The 25,886-nt window shown below is 32.6% G+C and overlaps 1 pseudogene; it reads left to right on the forward strand.

The window, feature by feature from the left end:
- Positions 1-1,642: 1,642 nt before the first annotated feature.
- On the forward strand, positions 1,643-4,298 carry LOC149562253 (sucrose transport protein SUT2 pseudogene; annotated as a pseudogene).
- Positions 4,299-25,886: the final 21,588 nt, after the last annotated feature.

The following is a 25,886-nucleotide window of genomic DNA, read 5'->3' on the forward strand; positions in this document are numbered from 1 at the left end:
TAAACTATCTACCCCCACTTGGGTCTACTCACCATGTCATCATTCTAGAAAGTTAATTTACAGCAAGGTAGTGCATTGTAACATTGTGAGGCCTTAGTTTTATTTGTTGTTTTAATATAGAATTGCAAATAGACAATAGCTTGGGAATAGTAAATAGTTTCTAGCTATTGCTTCCAAGTTCAATGACCCTTCTCATGTTTGTAGTTGTATCTAATTCCAAGCACTGCCCCATAAACAATGATGTAATTTCCACATTTGAGAAGTATTTTCCTTTTTCCATAAGATAGTCATCCCCCAACATAATGGACACTTTATGCACGATTTCATTTGTTTTGAATTTCATTTTTTTCAATCTATTCTAGGAAAATTTCCCCAAAAATAAAATCATTGCTTTTGTAGCTAGAAGAGAGAAATTTGCCAACATTGTTAGTGGAAAGGTGGTATTCACTAGCCACCTCCAAGCATCCAAAAGCACCTTTGAATGTGGTATCCCTTTTGAGATCACAATTTCTTCCACACAAGATATCTACCACTCTGTAAAGGATTATGAGCGATGCATTTTTGAGTTTGTATTTGACTTGTGTACTTGCCTATCTTCTCACCAATCCTTGGAACTAATTTTCCTTAGGTCCATGAAGGTCATTGCATGCATGCAATCCTTTGACTCGATGGCCACATTAGAAAGTTGGGTTGCATCCATGCTTCCCTCTTTTTTTACCGTAATATTTTCAAACTTTAGAATGTTGCAAGTAGACTTGAGAGGATCTCCATCACTTTGTTAATTCTCCAGTAATACAATCTCCCCTAGGAAAACATTTGTCATGATAATAAAATGTCCTTCCAAATGCAATTTTACAATTGTGATTGACATTGGTAACTAGACCCGAGCACAACCTTAGCTTCTGCTATGTTATTGGCTCCAAGAATCAATTTTTGTGTATTCAAATCTGATGTATCGTCTTTCGAGCTTGCTATTCCTCATTAAATACTAGAGATTGTCAAAATCAAATGTGTTTAAGCTAGATTTGAGATTGTGTTGGATAATCTTGCCACACATCTCAGATTTAATTTTTGTGTTTTTTTGAAAATTATTCAAGATTGGGCAATAAAAACCCAATAATCTAAAAGAATGCTACAACAACACATTACCAACCATCCAATATTATTATTAATTAAGTGTGAACTTATTCCCATCAAAAATAAAGATACTCATTGTATTCAGGTGATGTTTCCATCTCTACCATCACCTATCATTATTTGTAGCAACTTACACATATTCATAAGGATCATATCACAAATCACACACATCGTGATTATAATGAACACCTATCTCATATACAAAAACTTGCTCATACACATCATAGGTACACAAGTTAATTAGCTTTCCATACATCACATACATAGTAAGTAGCTCCAATATACATCACAAAGACTATAGTGACCTGCTCACATGTGAATCACAAGATATCATATATATATAATCTGGAATCATTAGGTTCATGCAATAGTTAATGTTATCGGCATATCCATCATTTGAAACCTCTTTTATCACCATAGTAATTGACTATGAATTTCATTGAAAAATTGCTATTATTTGTCATACAAATACCAATTTTTTGGAGTTGGTGGGATTGGTTTAATTATGAATAGAAATTTTCATGTTGGAAGAAAAGTGAAGAATGGAGTTCCTCTGAGAACTCTAGCAAGGTTGCATCAGTGGTACCAGGGATGCAATTTGGATGGGCTTTGCAACTCTCCTTATTGATGCCATATTTGTAGGATTTAGGTATTCCTCATACATGGGCTAGTTATATATGGCTGTGTGGCCCTATTTCTAGCATGTTTGTGCAACCAATAGTGGGGTATTATAGTGATAGATTTGAGTGCTCCCGAGGAAGAAGGAGGCCATTTATAGTTATGGGAGCATGCATTGTGGTAATGGCAATTATGCTCATTGGATTTTCAGCAGATTTGGGATGTATGTTTGGTGATTCAATCTCATATAGGCCAAGAGTTATTACTATTTTTTTTTTGGGGTTTTGGCTCCTTGATCTTGCCAAGAATATGCTTCAAGGGCCTTGCAGGGTAATCCTCACAAATTTATTAGGTATGTCATGCTTATATTGTTTTGCTATTTTTTGCAATGGCATCTAGAAAGTTTATGTTTAAGATGATGGTTAAGGCCTTACTTATAGCCTTTTTGAGCTACATTTATTTTTCCCCTCTCTTTTTTTCAATGTCATCTTGTAGTATTGTTCAAGGTAATGATCAACTTGTAGACATTTGTCCTATGTTGGTGTTAGCTCCAATCTCGCTTGAACATGATCATTTATAGAAAATTTCCAACAAAAAGTACCATGTATAAAACAACTCAAATGTTTAGAGAAAGAAACCTTTTTGATTAATGCAAAACTTTGACATTTCCCACCTCTTGAGGTTTTCAATTTTCAATGCCCAATGTTCAAAACTTTTCCATGAAAGGTTGTTTGGGAAAACCTCCTTAGCTTAGCCATGTAGAAAATAGACCTTGAAGGAAGTATATGTTTACAGAATGTCTCTGTTAAGATCAGCCATTATAGGATGGTGAGGTGATTAATTTTTAATCTACGGAGACTAATGTTTAGATTCATGAAACTATTACTGCATTAATCCACAATCAACTATATTTATTCCCTTTAGAGAAAGTTTTACCTATGGAATATTTTTTATTTACCATTTACAAAAGGGATGTACCAATTATTTTTGCTTTCAAAAATTTTGTCAAGAAAAATATTTCGTTACCATAGTTCATCATAGGTCTTTCAAATTGTTTCCATACCACATTTAAAGAGGCTTTGGTTGAAGCCAATAATTTCCTATGGTTTATCATTAGATTTCATTAATGGTTATAGAGTTTTAAAATTTAGCTCTTGATGGTTGTAATTTGAATAATTATGCTCATCAAAGGCTATATCCCATTATCTTATGTCGAGCATTTCCTATTAGGAGTGTATATTTCATCAAAGGCAATGTTAGATAGGTTTGGATTTTTTATATTCTAGTGTGTACCCATTAAAGACTCCTCTACTTCAAATGCAGTTTCTTTTCTCAATGGAGAGACTTGCCAAAAATAAAATCCATACTTGGTTTATATTTCATTGACTGCATCCCAGAAAGGTCTGATTTCTTCGCATTCCTTGGAGATGGACATTGTCCATAGGGAATTTCATTCCAAGGAAAAAGTTGTTCATTTTAATGGGCTAAGTAGTGCAAATTTTGAGGGAAGAATTATGAATCTCCCTATCATTCAAGGATGCAATATAGTGTTTCCATGAGAAAATTTTGCTCTTCACAAATAGCCACAAGAAATTAAAACTAGGCAACCATAAATGAACTCTAGATTGTATTCTCTTGCTAAATGAAGGACTTTAATTTGATGAATGAAATATTTCACTAAATTCTAGCACCTCTTGAAGCTCCACCCATATGTATTTCTAAATGCTTTTCCTCTGGCAGGAAAAAACCAGAGATGAACTAGGAGTGTCAATGCCTTTTTCTCACTATTTATGGTAGTAGGGAATGCGTTAGGATTTGCGAGTGGTTCTTACAGTAAATGGTATAAAATTCTTCCATTTACAAGAACAAAGGGTTGTGGTGTCAACTGTGCTAATCTAAAGTTTGCATTTTTTATAGAAATGATCCTCTTAGTGGCTGCTACCATTCTCAGTGTAACAGCCACCCCTGAAAAAAGATGGTCAAAGGCTCAAGTAGAAGCAAAAGCGAGGGCAAAGGCAGTGGGAGGTAAAATTCATAATCTAGTTGATGAAAATGATGAAGATGATGAGGAGCAAGAAGCTGATGAAACAACCCAGGAGACATTCATATGGGAGCTATTTAGTGCTTTCAGAGATCTCCCTTCTCCAATGTTGTATTTACTTATTGTAATTGCACTGACATGGCTTGCGTGGTTCCCCTTCTTACTCTTTGAAATAGATTGGATGGGTCAAGAAGTTTATAAGGGAAAGCCTTTTGGTCTTGAACCTCTTCCAATTTTATATGATGAAGGTGTCAGATTAGGATTATTTGGGCTAATGCTAAATTCAATAATGCTAGGAGCAACTTATTTGATGATAGAAACTATGGCTCGCAGGACTAGCCCTAAATTATTATGGGCAATCACAAACTTCATTTTGTGCCTTTTTCTTACATGTACTATTATCATCACCAAACTTGTTGAAAATCATGAATTTGTACCTCCTCATAGTTTTTTTAAAATTGTAGCTTTGGTTGTTTTTGCAGCCCTTCACTACTACATTTAACATCATTTTTCGACCAAAAATTTTGACCATCAACTAAATAAATTTAGGGTGGTTGAAATGTAAAGGCAAAATTTTTGTTTTTTTTACATCTAAGACCCGTGTTGGTCAAAATTTTGACCAACATAGGGCTTATACATCTGCAAAGTTAAAAAACCATTTGCCCTTTTACATCTTTTGTGCTTGGTTTCATTTGACGTTTTGGAGCATTTTTGCATGGTTATCTCTGCATTTTCACATGGTTTTCTTTGAGCCCAGTTTCATTTCAGGTTTTCTCCACCCACTTGATTAATGACGCCTGCTAGCCCTAGGAATAATATAAAAGGCGGCCCTACATTTGCATCAATATAGGGGGGGCGTAATAGTAGTTCGAAACTCTTGATATTGTCTTTCTTTCATTCTTCCTGCTGTGCTTGACTTCAAAAGTTCTTCCATTCATGACCTCCAATCACACCTACATCTCCAATGGTCGAGGAGAAGGATTTCTCTTCGAGCATATTTCCATAGGTACATGTGTATTGTTGTTGTAGGTTTTTATGATAATATTGAAGATGGAAGTGAATAATATTACTATCATTATTATTTTTTATGCCAAAGTTCAGCCATTGTTGTGTAATATAAATGGGAGAGTCTCCGCTCAAGTGTTTTTTCTCAGTGATGTTTTGATGATAACTGTTAAAAAGAGTCTAGTTGCAAAAAGAATGTAATGTACTTGTTGTTTCATTTTATTGAAACTGCGTAGATGCAGATTTATCATTTGGAATGTTGGTCTATTGTAACAACTATTATATTTTTTTTTATAGTAATGAAAGAAAAGAAAGGAAATGTATATGCAGAAGCTGTAGTTGTAAGATCTTAGAAGAAATAATAATGATTTTTTTTTTGTTTTATAAATATAGTTTTGTTGGTATCATATTTTTCTTGTATTTTTGTTTTAATAATACATAATTATATTGTATCATTTAGACAATAGTTTCATATTAAAAAAAAAAACAAAAAGAAAAAAAAAATTGACTGTGTTTCTCTCTTCAACTCTAGAACATTCAACTTAAACATCAACAAATAAAGATAATAATTTGAAATCTGTTGTGTTTAGTGCTTGGAGTTGTACCCTCAATACCTAGGCCATGTGGGCTATAAAACATGATATTCATGTGATTCTATGTTAGATGATGATGATGATAATGAATAATCACCATCTACTACTAGCTCATGTAGTGACAAAGGGTCGTCAATGCACCTCTAACTACATGTATGCCATGGAAAACTTGTGATGGAGATGACTCCTCAAACTAATAGACTATCATGGAATTTTTTTGATGAAGATGACACCTACAAATACTTGACTATCTTCAAAAACTTATGAAGAATATGGCACCTAAATTTACTAGACTATAATTGAATTGATTTACTTTGGATCCTTCACCGAAAGTCTCTGTCATTTTTTTAGAAGATGATTTATCTTCTAGTTCAACCAAAAGAATCTCTCTCCTATATTTCAACATTACATTTAATTTTTGCATTGAAATTAGGTCTTCCCTACAAGGGTTTCCATTTGGATGAATAAAAAACTATCATGTAAAAATTGTGATGAAGATGCCACCTGCAACTATTAGACTATCATAGAAAGATTGTGATGAAGATGACATTAAAAACAATTGGAGTATCATGTGTACAAGTCACAAAATGATTCCAACATATGAAATTAAGTGTACTACATAGGATAGTAATGACTAAATTTCCATGCCCTCCAAATTTGGTGGTTGTAACATTTATACCAATTTCATTTGTGGGATACACACTCTTGATAAGTTAGTTAGCCTTGTGACTAAGGTCGATGGGGAATGTTGACACATGCAACCTGAGCATGAGTTTTAATTTGGTATTTCCTTGGGGATATTTACTTATTTTCCAAATAGAAGGTATCATCTCCATTTTCTCTATCATGATAAGTTGTCATAGGTTTTTTGAATTAATTTATTTTCTTGTGTATTTCTTCTCATAGAATGAACTTAGCCAAATGAAGCTGAACATGTGAATGCTTGATGACCCAGTTCAAGAATATTGTGTATATAGAGGCCTTGTACATTCTAGTATAATTTCTCCCTCATATAAGGTCACTTATGGATTCAAGAAAATGCAAGATGCATTTTCAAAGGGTGTATTTTGTTAGTTTTGAGACACCAATAATTATTGAAATAAATAATTTATCCTCAGCAACATATTACTTCAAATTGTCATAATCTATGACTTTTGTTGACAAGTTTAGACATCTCTCGCACAAGTAGATCATTGAAGCTAATTACAGATGATACCAATCTAGATAATACATGCTCAAATGAATTTTCTACTATTAACATTAGGAGTGGATAAGAGTAGGTAGTTATTAAAACCATTTCAAATGACGTGGTGATGTATGAACTCCCATTCAATTTCTCACATAAGCATGATTAAGATGTTGAATTGAGATCTCCAATCAAACATGTTCATGGTAGTGAAGCTTGCAGCTCCAACAAGACTTGTCATACTGATAAATTAGAAGTACATCTAGAAAATCATCCTAGGTGGAAAGGGAGACATAATGAGAGTGAATCACAAGGGAATTTAATGGTGGATTCTACCAAACAAAGAGATCATGCTTATCATTTTCTCTAGCAATTCTTACGTAAAACATCATTAAAATAATTGTTCCCTTTGACAGCATCAAAGAGTGTATATGTACAATATTTTTGAAGTTGTTTTGTGCTAAATGAACCTTTTGTGATCAAGTCTTGTAAATATTTTGGTTGGTACAACTATAAATTTCTTACTGGCTTTGTACTAGTACCCAAGATTAACATTGGTGACATTAGTAGAATTCCAAGTTTTTCTCTTGTATTCCTATTAATTGTACTTGATTGTTGAATATGTTAAAGAAGAAACAAATGCCAGTTAATTTACAGACTGGAACTAACCTAAATTGCTTGATGTATTTTTTAAATGTTGAGATGCATATACTAAGAATTTTAGTTGCTGCAAGCCAAGCCATAGTTGACAGACAGGTCAAAGCTTCCAACTATTGTGGATCCTATGATTAAAGAGTTGCTGAACTTGAAATATCTTCAGAAAGTAAGTTGCATGCAAAATATTTCTTTTGAAGGGAATTGACATTAGTTTTAAAAATACATTCAATTTATACAATTTTACTCATGTTTTGGTGGATAAAAACTTAACGTTTTTCCACATTTCTTGCCCATTTTATTTCATATCTGAAATAAGACATAATCTTGCCATTTTCCAATAGCTAAATGTCTTTAACTATGATTGGAATTTGGCATAAAATGTATTTTTAATGTTAGATTGTCAGCTAGTTCTGATTGATTGCCATTTGAAAATTAGAGGTGCTAATCCTTTCATTGAAGAGAAAATTTATAGTGCACTACATATCATCACACTTACCCAAAAAAGTTGAGCCAAACTTTTGATTATCTAGATTGAAAGTCATTGTCCACTTCATAATCTTAGCAAGAAGAACACCATAAGCACTTGTGAACCAAGTATTTATGATGAAACAAGAAGGAAAGAAAAATGAAAAAATGTGTTGAGTTGAGAGATAGACATTGGAAAGAAAGCCATTTATTATAAAAAGTATTAAGATCAAGTTTAAAAATAATGTTTTAATTGACAAGCACAAAGCAAGATTAATAGCTAAAGAGCAATAAATTTTCCTTGTACATCCATGCACTATCTCCATGATTCCATGTTTGGTCCTTAGCCTCTTTGCAATAACCACATGATCGATGATTTCCAAATAGTGCCAACATACTATGTGGAAATGCCCTTTCTAGATCATATTTCAATGCAACAATTTATCAAATGATGGCGCTTTGAGGGGACAATGATCATCTTCAACCTTGTGACTTTGGCTCATTGCTTCAAATTTCTTAGAGGATATAGAAACTTATTGACTGTAAACAATAGGTATGTTCTTAGAAAAAAAACCCATACTCATTGTAAACAACAGGTATGGACTTAATGCATATTTCATGAGTTGTGGTTCATAATAACCCATACTCATCAGCTTGAATTGTTTGTTTAATACCCAATGCATTGAGGTGATGCTTACGATTTGAATTCATAACAACTATTTCTCATCAACTTAAATTGTTTGTTTAGTACCCATTGCATTGACATGACACTTATAAGGTTGAAGTATTGCAACTTCCTAGAAGGTTTGCCTACTCAATTCCATGATGATCCAACTTTCCTTGATCCTTGGGAGAATGATGTAGGAGCATCAAGGTCAAGGTTGAAGGCATGAGAAGAAATTAAGGTCTCAAGATAACCAACATGACCATGTTAGAATAGTTGATGTAATAAGACCCTGTGAAAGTCCTTTTTGATATGTTTGTAATCATTTTAGTTACATTTGAAAACATTAATTAACAAAAACCATATGTGCAGATATAAACATTAATCACAACATGTCCAATTTATTTGTAGGTATATTTTCTTGTGAAGAAAGACCATACCTGACGATATGAACCTAGAAAATAATAATGAGACAATGGCTGCATTGTGGGCTCAATTTTGAAGAAAACCTAATAAATGTTATTGTCCTTGCAAAAAGTGTAAGGGATTAAAGAATCGAAGAATTCTAATCATAATAGCCCAGAGTCATTGTAGGCAATATGGTCATGTTGAAGGGGGCCACAATTTTTTTCCATTGCTGAATTTGGATTTCCTACTGGAGGAACATGGAGGTGTGAATATCCAAACTAAGGATAACACTCCCATGGAAGAAGATGATAATGTGCCAAAGGACATGATTGAAGAAGATGGTATTGAGGCAAGTGATGAAGAGGCTCACAATGATGGTACTAGTGAATCTAATAATAGTGATGAAGATGGTCTTGATATACCTTTACTTGAGAAGGCACATGAGCCCTTATACGAAGGCTCCCAAACAACTCTATTGTCGGCTATAGTGTTGTTGGTGAACTTAAAAGTTATGAATAGTATATCCAATGTAGCAATGTCACGTATGCTAAGGTATGTCATTTATGTCATCTTCAATGTTAGCATACAATTACTATTCATTATATTAACAATGCATATTTGTTGTTCTAGGTTGATTGGTGAGTTTTTGTTACCACCATCAAACATTTTGCCTCTTTCATATCGAGAATTATCTAACATTATGGATCAGATTGGAATGAAGTATCAGACAATACATGCATGTCCCAATGATCACATTCTATATCATAAACAACATGAATTTGCAATAGAATGCCCTGATTGTCATGTTAGTAGATATCGATCAAATCAAATAATAAAAAAATTACCTCACAAAGTTCTTCGGTACATTCCCATTATTCCACATCTTGAACGGTTATTCAGGTGCACTAGCTTGGCACAATATATAGATTACCATGCATGCAATAGAAGTTAGCATGACATTATGAAAATGCTTGCCGATGGTTCTAAATTTAAAGAGATAGAAGAAACATGGTCACACTTTAAAGAAGAACCTCGTAATCTGAAACTTTCATTGGTGGTGGACGGTGTCAATCCATATGGAGATATGAGATTTGTTTACTCAGTATGGCCTATTTTTGTTATTAACAATAACATTCCTCCTTGGATGTCCATAAAGAGGTAGCACATAATGTTGTCAATGATTGTGCAAAGTATTTTTTTATTTTATAGTTATCTAAATTAATTTATAAATAGTGCATGAAAATGGTTATAATAATTATGTAATGTTTATGTTCATTCAATTTCTAGGTAAATACCAAGTTAAAGATATGCACATGTATATTGAGCCCCTAATTGATGAGTTGTTGAAGTTATGGAATGGCATCACTATGTATGACATCTCTAGACCGATAGGACATCGACAATTTCAATTCCATGCAATGCTTGTATGGACAATACATGATGCCCTTGGGCTAACTCATTTTTGCGGTATGTTATATTGTTAAGATTACATATTTTTGGTATGTTATAGTGCTTACACATTACTATCAAATGCTTAAGTTACGCATGATCATTGTACATGATCCAATTATACATGATCTTTTAGATCTTCAGACAAAAAGAAAATTTGCATGTCTAGTTTGTGGTCTGAAGACGAAATGTTGTCATTCAAGAAGTTTAGGAAAGTAGGTGTTTAATGAGTTTAGACACTTTCTCCACCATAATCATAAGTATCAAATTTTTGAAAAACATCTTTTCAATGGGAAAGAAGAGACATCATCAAGGCCATGAAGAATGACACCTCATTTATGAAAGTTGGAATACGATCGACTAAATCATTGAGGTAATGTCCAATTTTACGTCCAAAGTTTACAATTTGTATTTCAATATTGTCTTATATTTGCTAATGCTCTAACTGATGCTCATGAAGGTCATCAAGGCATCAATGACCAACTTCTTAGAGGAATGAAAAGTTATCCTACTCAATTTAGTAGGTTACCATACTACAAGGATCTCCCAATCGTGCATTTGTTTGATGCTATGCATATTGGAAAGAATGTAATAGAGACACTGGAAAATGTTGGATGGAAGGCATGATAGAGAACAAATTGCTAAAATTTGTACTGACATTTATGAATCTAATCATGCACTAAAAGTTTTCATTGAATCAAATAGGAATGAATACCTCATAAATACAAGTGCCCTTCCTTGGTTATTAAGGGAGCAACAAAGTGATGCATTAAAAGAAGTCATAAAAAGAAAAAAAATTCTAACAGGATTTGCTACAAATATAAGTACCCTTCTATCAAAGAAAGGTGATTTTGGGCCAGGGTTGAAGACACGTGATTGGCATACCTTCCTCAAGGTAAGTCATGTTTTCTATTTATAGTATATTTGTAAGATTGAATATAGTACCAGTTGCATTATTTAATAATATATTGAAATGATCATTTTTTAATGATTGCAGTTTGTCCTACCTCTATCCCTTCAACACTTTGACAATAGTATTAAACAAGTTATATATGATTTTGGAAAATACATGAGGTTAGAAGAGTGTTTTTTCTTAGATTTGTAGCTTTTTATTTGAAATCTATTGTATACTTTTATTTGAAATCTCCTCTATGTGTTTTTGCATGTTGAATCTCTTTTAGGTGGTTATCATCTAAAGAAACTGATAAAAAAGATATTAAATATTGGAAGAGAAAAATTTCACAGCTTATGTGTTAAATTCAAAAGTGTTTACCTCCAACATTTTTCAATGCTCAAGAACACTACCTCATACATCAAGTTGAGGAGATTGAATTGTGTGAACCTGTACAAGCTAGATCAATGTGGATGGTTGAGAGGCACTTGAAATTTATGAAGGGCTTGGTTCGATAAAGAGCACGTCCTGAGGGTTCTATGATAGAGGGATATATGATATACCAGACCATGGTGTATATCAGTGAATATCTTCCAAAGTTTGCAGCAAGTATCCATGTAGATTGCATTTGGGATCCCAACTGTAATGACAAATTCAAAAGGGAGTACCTAACAGGGAAAGGTAGATTGAGGAGGGTGAGAGGTAATTATAAGTTTTTTTTTTTGTAATTTAATAATTCTTATCCATCATCAATATATATAAGTTTTTTCTAACTGGTGTAATTGTCTTCTTTATAGTTGGTCGTGAGTGTGATGCACTACACTTGTACATTGCAAACAATCTTGATTGGATGACAGTGTGGAGTGAACGGTCTCAAGAAAATGGTCACTCATTAACATGGGATGGTGTTGCATTGTTGGTTAAAGAAGCTCATTGTAATGGAGATCCCAATGTTATGCCAATGGTACTTGATCTAATATATGGCTTAAGAGATACAAAAGTATGCATAAGATTACTAATCATGAGACATAAGGTTAATATCAACTCATAGATCAATGAGAAGATTCTTGACATGTTTGAATAATTTTAGGTCAAAAACCACAAAGTTATGTACTACCATGGCTACAAATTTTGCACAAAAAAGTTAGATGAAATGAAGAAAATGTGTGATTCCAGGATAAGTGTTGTCTTTTTAGTAACTAATATTTCATCTAGAACTAACATACATCCTCAACAATTTGAAAATCGATACTATGGCATTTTGGATGATATACTTGAGTGCGACTTTGATTCATTAAAAATAGTTTTATTTTTCATCAAATGGTTTAGGTTATGACTAAATTGAAATGATCTCAATAGGACTATTATTGAACACGACAATGGATTTACTATGATTAATACAAGGTCATTTGAGCCAGTCAGAGATGAGCCCTATGTTCTTCCAAGTCAATGCAAGCAAGAGTTTTACTTGGGTGTTCAAACAAACTAGGTTGGTCATTTGTTGTTAGACATTACCCAAGAGGAAGGCCAGTAAAGTATAATGTGATTGAAGAAGAAGATATTGAAGAAGCACAAGAGGAAGTAAATGATTATCAGGAATGACAGTTACCTAGTGATGAAGAAGAAGAAGATGGTGATGATTTTGTTCATGCTAACGATAATGGTGATAATGATGATGATGATGTTGATGATGATCATGATCATGGTGAAGAAGATGGTGATGATCATGGCGATGATTGTCATGATGATGATAGTGATCAAGAGGATGATAATGGTGATGAAGATGGTGGTGGTGATGATGATGATCAAAGTGACAAGTTCAATTATGATGATGATGACATGGATGAAGATCATGATGATCAATGAAATCTTCAAATACGATCAATGTCAACTATGATAGGGTCTTGTATGACCAAATATTTCTTTCCAAACCATATGTGCACATATAAACATTAAGTAGAACATGTCAAATATATTTTTAGATATAAACATTAGTTACGTTAAATTTCTAACTTAAGACAAATGATTTACATATACAATCTACTCTATTATTAATATTTTTTCTGGTAAGTCTATTACTTTAATTTCGCTGCTGATTTCTAAGACTTACTAGTTTTTTTCACAGGGCGATATGGATGCACCATCTCAGAAACCTTCAATAGAGGTAAACATTAATTATTGTAAATTTTAATGTTAATATAGAAAAAGAGTCCTATTATTATGTTCTTTTCTTTATGGATTTGGAGTTATTTTGATGAAATTATATGAATATTTGATGTCACAAATGATAGGAAAAAGCTACAATGATCGCTGATCAAATGCAATCTAAAATACAAGCATCATATCTACATGAAATTGGCCTTATTACGACCCTATATTCATCACCTAGCAAATTATGCAAAGATACATTGATGAGCTTGTTAAAATTATCATCAAGGGTGATAGAAATGAGGAGAAAGAGGCACTGAGAATAGAATTGGACCGTAGAATCCAATCTTTGAAAGTAAGCAGTAATAGAAGTTCAATAGATATTAATCTTTTATAGTATCTTATGGATCATGATCTCTAATTTTATGTGTTCTTGTATAGACATATGTGCCAGTTGCAAGGTCACATGGTGAATATGGTCAAGATTGTTGCGCAGTACCTTCGTGTAAGTAACACTTTGTTTATTTTGATTAACATTATAACATTTACCCTTTTTTTTTTCTGGATGTTTCTCGCTAGTATCCCATTTGATATTTATTCATTGCAAATGTCTTTGCTAACAATATTCTATTCTTTATCTCATGATGAAGTGCAAACTCCTCCTTCAGTTGGTGGTCCACTATTGTCTATTGCATTGTCGGCAACAAGGACCATGCAAACATCATCATCTATGCCCAGTAGAACTGGTCAAAACTTGTTTTGCTATAATTTTGTAATGTGTTATATTTTATAATGTCTTCCTACAAGTTGATGAACAACAAAGTAGCATATTCATGCTTAAATGATGTCTACAGAAGCTTGCATACACACACCACACATACATATATATAGCCACACATAGAGAGACATGGACATAGGTAGGCAGGTAGACCAACAGAGAGTAGTACTAAAATTGTCATTTAATTGTATGATATTTCAATTGATAGAGCAACAAAGAGCAGTACTACTGAAGCTGATCCATTTCCTGGAGCAGTTCGTGTGATTAGTACTAGTTCGTATGGAGGGACATTGTTGCTGAATAAGAAAACTATGTTTCGATTAAGAGAACGAAAGCTTCCAGGTGCTTTAAAATTGATATTATTTAAAGTGTAAATTTAGTTTACTTTTACATTACTCATTTTGGACTGATAAATCCTTTATTTTTTTGTAGGTAATAATGCTTTCTTTGAACATCTTTTTCATATGACATTGAGACTATTTGGACCCACCATACGTAAAAGGTATGTAGTTTCATATCATTGCTACATAATTTTTGTTTTCTTTTATTTATTGTAATATATTAAAATTATTAATCTAACAATCTATTTGTTTTTAAAAAGGTGGAATTTACAAGCTGTGGAATTAAAAAATCAGCTAATTGCATCCATTGAGGAGAAATTTGGGAAAAACATTTTTGACACTAGCCTACTTCTGAAAAGAGCAGAAAAGCATATAAAGACTATGAGGGATCAATATAGAAGGGCTCTAAAGGATAACCCAAAGTACGACCATTCTCCTATGATTACACTGATGGAGTGGAATGAAATAATAGAAGATGTAAAGGAGAAAAGGCTATGTGAAGATAGAGATAATGAAGCAGCACATGGCAAAAAGAGGTATGTCATTATAGTATTAAGTTCATTTTAATCATGCACTAATTATTAATATTTGTAAATATATAATCTAAGATGTTTGAAATTGTTCATAGATTGCAGGACACATTCGTGGCTACAAAAGTGAGAATAGAAAAGGTTGGCCAACACAAACTGGGCTCTGGTGGCTATATGAATCTGCAGTCTCGACTTGTAAGTAGAGCAATGAATTTTGTATTTTTTTTAATATAATGTTGCAAATAGTTTTGTTTAATGAAACCATACATGGAAAATTGATATTATCAAGCAAAACACATAGGGCATAAATTTCAATGTGGAGGTCACAGATGAAGATAGAAAAATTGCCTTCAAGGAAGGCTATAAAGTTGTGGTTGTATGCCTATGTGAAGAATCTGTAAGCCTTGCCCAAGAATCCAGTGTGCCAAATGATATCTTACAGGTAAATTGGTCAGATGAAAAGTAAATGAAATTAAATAGTTGAGAAGATTCTTTTTTGGTATTAGTTTTAAATGTAAATTGACTACATAACAATGTGCATAACATTTTACTGCAGCCTTCATATCCTACAACAAAACCTGCTCTTGACGAAGGCCATGATGTGCATTATAGTGGTGGAGATATTAATTTGCTATTGGAAATTAATTATGCAATTATGAATACAATTTAACATCTTCAATTGGAATTTGACATGTATCCTTTTTAAAAATATTTGAGAGCATGGTGAACATCATTCTGAAGCAGTGGACCATGTTCCAAGTGTTCAACATGGTGACACGGTGGCAGATCAAAATGTTAATGTAGATGATGTGGCATTTTCAGGTAAGAAAAATGCATTTTATGTTGTACTCATACTTAATTACAAACTTGGAATAGTTAGAAAAAGAAAAAGAGTATGCCAGTTTATCGCATTCACTTGTTCTTGCAACAGAGCCCCCTTTAGTGCGGCAACCTCCTGCTCCTCCAAAAAGAAGGAGCCATTGTAATTTGACATTACACGTTCTAGAAGAGGAGGAGAATGAAGTAGATATGTATGCTCCTATGAGTGCTTTTCTTAAGAGAGCTCAGAAAAATAGAAAAAAGAAATGATGTTGTAAAAATCTTCTTTGATAAACCTTGTTGGATAATGAAAGAACTTTGTTTTAAGTAATTTTGTATGAATGATGTGTATTAATAGCAATTTTTAGTTTATGTTAATGAATATTGTTATGTGCTAATGAAGTTTTGATTAGTATTGTGTATTAATGAATTTTATATCATATTAATGAATGTTATGTGATTGTATTGACTGAATGTTATAGTTCATAAATGGATGGATGAATGAATGAAGTATGTAATTAAATGATAATGGGTATTCTAGATTGGTGTTAGGGGGAGGGGGGTGAGGCCATATGAGCTTCCACCTTCACATGGTTGGCCTTGTTAAGTAGAGAATATTATAGTATTCTTGAAACCAAGTGAAGCTCAAATTTGTTAAGTCTTCAAACACTCATCCTAATACTCTTTAATGAGACTGAAGTTTTTTCGCTTGTAATAGTCTCATTGCAGTCATCTTTTGGTTCCTTGAACATATAGTTCTTGCTTAGTTTAAATCCCAATTATTAGATATTTCTCCACATTGAAGTTAGTTTGGCATAGAAACCTGCATATTTTATTATATATATTTAGTCAACTGAAAGCAATGTAGAAAGCATTCACATAGTTGATGTCTAACAAAAGAAGACAAGATGCATATACTATTTAGCATGGAAATCCTTGTAGGTGAATTGTGTGTGTATGTACACACACACACACACATATGTATGTATGTATATAACTTCAAACAAATGTGTAGACTCAATTAGCAAGATACACCAACCTTAAATCCTGCAATGCAGAAGGAACTAACCTTTGAAATGAAAAGTGTTTATAATGTAGGTAGATTTGCCTTAGATCTCCTTTGAGGTCTTCAAAAAATCTGCCTTGTACTTATGAATAATCCACCAAGATTTGAAATAGTGTTTTTCAATAAATGCTCTAAACTTGGAATATACCTTCATAAAAATTCTACCTTAGATCTGCTCATCATATTCAAAATAAGCCTTCACATTTTTGTTCACTTAGGTCTGATTTAGGTCTTCCAAAAATTTGGCTTATAATTATGCTCTTGAATCTCTTAAAATCTTCTTTGTATTCAAATGATATTTAATGAATCGATTGATACAAGTTTCCTCATACTTGAATCCAAATATCATTATCATTGTCAAACATAACACAGACATAAAATCATTTTGGTTATTCACTTGTTATACAAGTTAGTCTTATCTTTTTGTTTTTCACAAGTCATGCACTTATGCATCTTTGGGATATCCACAAGCTATTAGAGATGTTTGGATGGTTCATGTCCTTATTTTTTTGTGTGTTGTTTGTAGGGTTTTTGCCATGAAGTCTAAGGACAGACATGTTGGATGTTTGTGATAGACATGTCCACCTATAAGAAAAGTATCAAATGTAGAAAAAATGCAAAGAAAAGCTTGTAAAGGTTTTAGGTGTCTTTGGAAGGGTTAGTGAAGTTATAAAACCTTTGAAAAGGTTAGTGAAATATATTAAAAGCATATATGATTGTAAGTTGTCAACGTTGACACTTTGTGTCAACTTAGACAACAAATTTCAATTTATAACTAACTGGTAACAATCAGATAGTTAGACAACAGTGGTTGTTTACTGTTGTTTGGTTATTTAGAAGGGATTTGTCAAGTGTTTGGGGGAGAAGTAGAGTTGGGGTGGTGAGACAAGGCATTGTGAAAAAAATTTAATCAATAAAATAATCTTGTTCTTTGAAATTCAGTCTCTGTCCCATGGAACAGTGAGTTCCTATGATGTATCAAATGCATTTTGACTAATATTTAATGTGAGAACATTTTATTATTTTTATTATCTTGTCCATGCATTCTTTTAATTTTCATTGCGAGTTGAGTAAGGAATAATAGACTGGTGCATTCAAACCAGTGACTGGTTAGGCACAATTAACTATACTTTTTTTGAAGTTTCCAATGTAGATTCTCTCCTACCACCTGCAGTCATTGTTATTGGTGGGAGACAATGAGGTTGTGATAATTTATTTGTACTATATTAACCAAATGCAGGAGAGTGGTAAAACTTGGTGTCAGTGCAGTGTTGGATGGTAATTGCTAATGGAGGTTTAGCCTAGATTAGACACCAATCTAATAGATAGTGGATCATTTCATGTTTGAAGATGTTTGGGGGGTGAATCCTTCATGTTTTGGGGGTGTCTCTGTTACCAAAAATGAGACAGTAGAGCACTGCTAGTGTTATGATGGGTAAAATATGTCTTTCATTGTGATAGACTATTTATAAGTCATCTGTGTTGTTTCTTGCTATTGTCAAGCAGTCTTTGTTTTCCTTGAGACCATCAACAAAATTATCTACCATTTTTGCTAATGATAAACTTTTGACTTGAACAATGATAAAGTTTATTATTAATCATTGTAGTGGAACAATTTTTGACTTGTTCAAAAAATTTAGTCGAAGGTGTTGGAATTAATAGTGAACCCCAAGCTCCTAGAAATCACCTGCAACCAAAATGCATGTTACATCTGTGTCTGAGAGAGAATATTATCCAAAAAGCATGCCTACTTTGGTGATTTGGCTATTATTGCAGCACTACAAAGTGTCTTATAGTGTTTCTCATTTTCTTAAATAATAGGCAATTAGTTCATGATTTTATCATATCTTATAGTGGACCAACTCCAAGAATCTTGGGTAAATTGCTTGCTATAAGACTTTCTTTTATAGGACACTCAATAATGTGGGCTAAGTGGTGGGCACAAAGAGGAACAAGAAAGGATCTCTACAAGTGCATGTTGCAGTAGAATTCAAAAATGAAATTGAAGTGTTCTCATATATTCATTATAAGAATCTAGTCAAGCAAATTGGCTTTCATCTCCATTCATGATGGAACTTACAATGATGCATATCCACAACAATATTTAACTTCCAACAAACAAGTTAAACATGAAGATAAGTTGTTTGAAGACCTGGTTGACTTTGCCAAGGCAAAAATTAAAACTTCACCCAGTAAAAGTGAAAGTTTTTAAAAATTAGAGGCTGTTCTCTAGGATGGTTTGTACTACATATCTTCAAGTAGCTTGCTACAAGTGATGGTTTAGGTGTAGCATCAGTTTTATTGAAGCCACTATATAGTCTTTTGTTCAATTGAGGTTTAGTATTCATTATGTGTTATATTATTCCCAGTGCACTACAATTTAATTTATTTCTTGTTACTTTTTTTTTTTCTGATATGAAATTCCTTTTGAAGATTTGTATATTGAAACAAACTTATGTTCTTACCTAGAAGGTAAATGATTTTAGTAACAGTGCCAAAAGATCCATATATATATATATATATATATATATATATATATATATATATATATATATATATATATATATATATGTCAATGTATTGCTGAAGCTTGTTCTATTTTAGATCTCAAGTAGTGTGTGAGCATTATCTTTTCTTATCATAGTATTTGTGGGAAGTAATTGCCTATATGGCCTTCCACTATTCTGTAGTTCACAATTTGATTGTGGCATTTTGTTCAAAGCAAAGCTTTATAATTAAAAATCTAGGATATTTTATTAGATCATTTACTTGTGTGAGGAGATCAAACCCATTTTGGTGCCCTAAAATAAGATAACTATATATAGAAACTCAATCATTGAGACATTTCATATGGACTTGAGCTATCATGATCTAGGCTCAGATATGTTTCTATGCATTTGCTATAACTATTTCTGGGCTTTAAGATGCTTATTTTGTTGGCAAGTAATTTAAATAGGAAGCATTTTCTACTGCTAATGTCTAAGATTTTGTTTTATAAATGATATCTAAGTTTATTATTATCAATATGCATGAAATCTTATAATAGGAGAATATTATCAATATGCATGAAATCTTTAAGATCATACAAGATTTGCTTTCATCTAGAGTTGCATAGGTGTTCAAACTCTTTTGTTATATATAGGTTGTTGCTGGAACTAAGTGTTTGAAAACATCATAATGTAGGTTATTTTCATATTGTAACACTGTTAGCCAATCAGAAAATATGTAGATTTGAAATCTGTTTCACTTTTTTTTCATCCTAAATTAAAATACATCTACATTATTAATAGTCATTTTTTGTGTTTTAGGTGCAATTTATCAGATAACCCCCTTTTTGATATGTCTTTTGAGTTAATCCTTTGCTCAAATAATAAATTAAAATATCATTTTATTGTAGGGCCCTAAAGTCAGAAGTGGAGATCTACCATAGCCTATAATGCTCACAAAGGGCCAAGAGTTTACTTTCACAATCAAAAGAGGAGTGGGCTCTAAAGATTGTGTAAGCATGAATTATGATGATTTTGTGAATGATGTGGAGAAAGGAGACACACTACTTGTTGATGGTATGCTCTCTTGTGCTAGCTTGAAAATTCATTTATTAGCTGAAAAGAACAGAGTTACTAATGTTATTCACAACGTTTTCATAGCTTTCTACTTCTTATCATTATTTGAATTTCTCTGGGGGGATGATGTCACTGCAAGTGAAGTCAAAAACATCAGATTCTATAATTTGTGAAGTAATCGATGGAGGAGAGCTTAAATCACGATGACACTTAAATGTGCATGGAAAAAGTGCTACCTTGCCTTCCATTATAGGTTAAGACCATTTTATCAACTCTTAGGCATGCATAGAAAATTATATTTTTGTTTCTTATTGACATGTACATCTCAATTTGCTTCTTTCTTAGGGACTTTGATTTTATTGTGATTTCCCTTTTTTGTACCTAATATTGATTGATTGAAGTTACCTAGAATATAATTGAATGATATGTTTATCAGTCTTGAAATATGTGTAATATTTGTATTTTGTTGTTACTTGTATATGTGATGAGTTGTTTTGACCAACACAACATCTGAGATAGCTTAATTTGGTATTTGATAAAATCTATTTCTTGTCTTTTTTTTTTTCACAGATAAAGATTGGGATGATATTAAATTTGGAGTTGAGGATGGCATAGACTATTATGTTGTTTCCTTAGTTAAAGATGCTAAGGTGGTGCATGAGTTGAAAGATTACCTTAAAAGTAAACCTCTAAAGCAAAATTTTAACTTTCTAGTGTAATATAATCCTTTGCAGATAGTATTGGGCTTGATTTAGCATGTTCCCTTAATTTATATTTTAAATCAAAATTTAAAATGTGATAAAATATCAATGCATTTTTATTTGTAATTATGTGAAGGTTGTGGTGTGGATATCCATGTGACTATGAAGATTGAAAGTGCTAATTCAATACCAAATCTTCATTCAATTCTTTCTGTATCAGATCAAGTAAGTACAATTTCCCTAGATCAGAGGTTTTAGTTGGATAAGTTGTTGCTTTATGATTGGTGATATTGCTTTGAATGGGGTTAATAAATTATGTGAAGTCATGCTTGTTAAGCATTATATAGAAAGTTAAATGTACATGTTACTTTGTTTACTATTTAGAGATGCATTTATTTGTTTGGATGTTGGTGCTTTTCCATTGTTGGTTTTTGATGGTTTTTGTACGACTTTGATGTAAAATACAAAATATAAAAGCTTTACTTGTGAATATGTTATAATCTTCTTTAAATTGTTGTCAAGGACTATGAGCTTCAGTAAAGATGTTTTTAAATCATTTTTTTTGATTGTCTATCATTCAGTGAAGTTAACTAGAATGAGACCATCATTTAGCTACTTGACTGATTCCTAGCTATTGAGTTTTTAGATTGTAGTTTCCTCATAGAGCTCAAGATGGTTTTGTCAAGAAACGAGAGAGAAAAATTTAAACATGGACAATAATATCTAAATTGACACTTTGAAAGGAGGGATAAATATATTCTTTATGCTATAATTTTCACATGAAACGAATTAATGTGATTTTTTTCCTGTGTGAGTAAAATCTGTGAGGCCATATAGCCTTTGGAGATTTTTCTAAATGCGACATAAGTTGGTTAAAATGGCATAACTCTCAATTGTGAAAATCTTGACATCTTCCTCATTCTGAGACTGTTTGCTTCTAATGGGCATTTCTATGTCATCATAACTTCTCATAATTGATTGTACTAGGTACAATCCCATGCAAGACTTGTTGGTATCTTATGCTTATGAGATTTTAGTGAATTTATTTAAACATGGCATTCTCTTTAGATTCTACTGTTTTAATTCATAAATTTGACATCAGTTCAATCTCATAAATTATGCCTTTGTTATCTTTGTCCTCTCCATCTTTTAGCTTCACAACAAAGGTCTTAGAAGTCGTGAATTGTCAAGAAACATTTTTCTGCGAGAGGAAATGTGCTTTTCCAATTCCTATCAGAGACGTTGTGGCATGCAAGGGCTATGGGTATTTTTGTGTAGCTATCATACCATGCATGGGAAAAGATCTTTTGTTTGCCATAATTTTTGTCAGTGTTGCCTTGAGAAGAATTTAGGGTTAGCTTTAGGTTCATTCTAGCTCTGATTCCATCTTGTCACCTTTTTTTTGGGTATGAGATGCTAGATTTTGAATACATAGGATACAAGCTAGGTTTTAAAAGCTAAGAAACATTGTCGTACAAGTTAGATTTCAACAGCTAAGAAACAATGATCTTATTGTTTTGTTAATTTTTACCTTCTTTTGAACTTGGTATCATAGATTTGTTGTTTTGTCTCTCATAAACACCACTTAACAGTATTTGGTTAGTCTCTAGCATATCTCACACACCCAAATATTCAATCATCTCAGTTGAGTTTGAAAGATACCACCTAGAGGACTGACCAATACAATCTCCCAAACAACAACACCCTTGTCTTTTGTCCCTATTCAAGTAAATATTTAGCTTTCTAGATGTCCAAAGTCCATATAGCAGTTTAAATGTCAATTTGATTAAACTATGAATGATCATGCATCTCTTAGTATTCAGGGCTCCACTATTTGTCCAAACACTAATGTCAGAGTGTAGAATTGTCGTGGAGTAGTGTTTTTGCAAAATAGTTTGTGTTCTCGGTCTATAGGATCTCCATTCTTCAGTACATGTGTCTAGTTTTGTGATTTACAGAGGGAAGGGCACCATTCTTTAATGCAAGTGTCCATTTCTGATGGCCATACAAGGTTGGAGCACTCAGATATTGTGCAAGTGACCTATAGTGGTGAATATAAGTTGTGTCTTTGTCCTAGTCTCTGTCTTGCAGAAGCATCCATCTTGAATGCTAGTGCTCCATTTGATTCTCCAGAATAAAAAATTTCTTGGATCCTTGTTCCTATGTTTCTATTCCCTTTTCTTCTATCTGCTACTACCTACAATATACAGTTGTATAAGCTTACAGTTTTATGAAAGTACTTCATTGGAGGTTTTTTGATATTTATATACTAGTGGTCCCTTGGACATTATTGAATGCTTTCTTTCATTTAGTTTATTTATGACAAGCATTTACACACTGCTTGCATGTGAATGGTCATAGCCACCTTCATTTTTAGCCACACTCATTCAAGTTATGCATGCATTGATTTTTTTATGGTATTTGTATGTTGTTTAGTATTCTAACAATTGTCTCTTCCTTCCTCTTCTATAGGCTATGGTAGCTCAAGGGGATCTTGGAGCAGAGCTTCCTATTGAGGAAGTTCCTTTACTCCCGGTAATTTTATAGAGATTTTTATCATCAGTTAAAATGTTAGACATATCAATGAAATTCATTTCTTGAATTTTGTGTTTGCAACCATTCTTATTGAATTCCCTGTTTACTACCCAAGATCAGGCTAATATTTCAAATAACATTGGGTATGATGCAATCCTTCATGCTGACACAAGCAGTGTTAACTTGGAAGGGCTTTCTATGCTTCCCTTATCACAAGGTGCACCTTCTTCTGCCATGGAAGTCCAACTAGATGCTCTTGGGTTCATAATTCAATTAAGCTTCTTGACATTATTCATCTTACTTTTTAATTATTTGCAAGACAAAAAAGCAAAGATGGAGGCCAGTTTCAAAATGCCCTCTAATTTGTCATCTTGCTTGGTTTTTTAAGAACTTTTTTTATCTTTCATTGTACTCATAATGCAATTTCCTAAATAGAATTTAGTTTTCACTTGCTTGATTCAATAGAAGAGTAGAATTGGGTCTAGAAGAATAGAATTTAGTGTTAAATTGTTAATTCAGCCAGCTGAAGAGAACTACAGATTACTTAGCAATTAGGTTTGGAAGGCTATCATTGGATCCATGATGTAACCTGCAAGAGTGAATGATGGATTTAGCATTTAGACTTTGATCTATATTTTAATTTATTTTTTATAATTTCTAAAATGAAAACTACTTTTATCTGTTTAGTATGTAAAGTTTTGATATTTTTTCATAGCAAGTTAAATTATGATACTTCTAGAACTAGAATTTAATTGTGTAGTTTTTCAGTTAAATTTGTTGGTCTATTTTTCATAAGTAATCAGTGATAAGAACCCACTTAACTGATCCATAATAACTTGTCCATTTATTGCCTTCCTCTTTATTTGTCTTTTTATTGCATCCATCTACTACCATCATTCTCATGAGAGAGATTCTTGTATACAACTACTCATGAGAAATGATTTCATAAATTCAACTAAAAAGTCATAGATTTTTAGATACAGCCAATCATTTATTCATGTAAATGAATCAATAGATTGGATTCAAAAATTATATAATTGAATCCTAATAATTGTCTTATAGTTGGAATATATTTATACATAAGTAGAAAACATCAATCCATAGTAAATTGGTACATATGAAACTGAGTTTAACTATGAAAATCTTTGTGATGCACAATTTGTTTGTTAAATTAATATGTACTGAGAATTGTTCTTTTTATTTCTTACCAGGACAGTCTTTGCTTGAGAGCAGCAGGGGAGGTGGAGGAAAAAGCTCATGGAGAACATCAATAAGCTAAAGGCAAAAATGGTGAAATTGGAGGAAGCGAGACACATGGCAAGACTAAGAGATTATAGAAACAGATGTGTGAGGATGAAGATTGTATACTATGATGCCTTCAAAGAAGTGACTTTCAAGCAAGAAAAAGAGAAGCTAGATTTTCATGCCAACCTTAGCAGGCTTAACCTTGTTGCCTTTTATGATAAGTTAGAAGATATGGTGGAAACCCTATTAGAATTCTTTAGAATAACTAAGAGGGGGGGTGAATTAGCTAGCCAAGGTATAAATGCCCTAATAATAATTTTTCACTAATTATAGTGAGTCCATTAAACTATTCATCCATCCAAGCTTAAATCAATTATCCTAGCAAGTTACAGTAAGTAAATCAACATGTAGAAATAAAACATGTTAGATCAACACATGACACAGTGATTTATGTGGAAACCCAATTTGGGAAAACCCACTAGTAACATGCTACTTAATTCTCACTCTTCTAAAGTGATGCCCTATTAAAAGCCTACCCTATTAAAGACTTACAACACATAGTTAGATTTGACCTTGTTAAAGGATTTCACCATACTATTAGGAATGGGCTTGGTCAAAGGACTTTAGAACATTCATTTGGAATGTCATCCTGTTAAAGGATTTATAACATGGCTATTAAACCAACATAAGTTCGTAGGATTTATCTTAACTATTACAATTGCTAGAGAGTAACAACAATGGCTTTTGATCTGATACAACTTACAACATATCTTGCAAATTTCAGGTCACACTTCAGTTCAATCCTTTGCTTGGCTTTAATCACTTCTGCTCTGACAGCTTGTCATCTCAAGCTTCATCTCCTTGAGTCTTCTTACTCATCATACCAATGCAATTATCCTTGTGGTCATCTATCGAAATAGAGTTTCTGTGCTTTCTTTCTCCTTAGCACCTTCTTCAACACTTCATGCTTTCATGCTTGACCAACTTCTTGTTTTGTGACCTTATGACTCCTTAAATAGAAATCTGGAATACCTTTCCCGCTTGA

The sequence above is a fragment of the Cupressus sempervirens genome, chromosome 4 (assembly GCF_028749045.1).
Source record: "Cupressus sempervirens isolate cs-2001-9-10 chromosome 4, ASM2874904v1, whole genome shotgun sequence".
Classification (NCBI taxonomy): domain Eukaryota; kingdom Viridiplantae; phylum Streptophyta; class Pinopsida; order Cupressales; family Cupressaceae; genus Cupressus; species Cupressus sempervirens.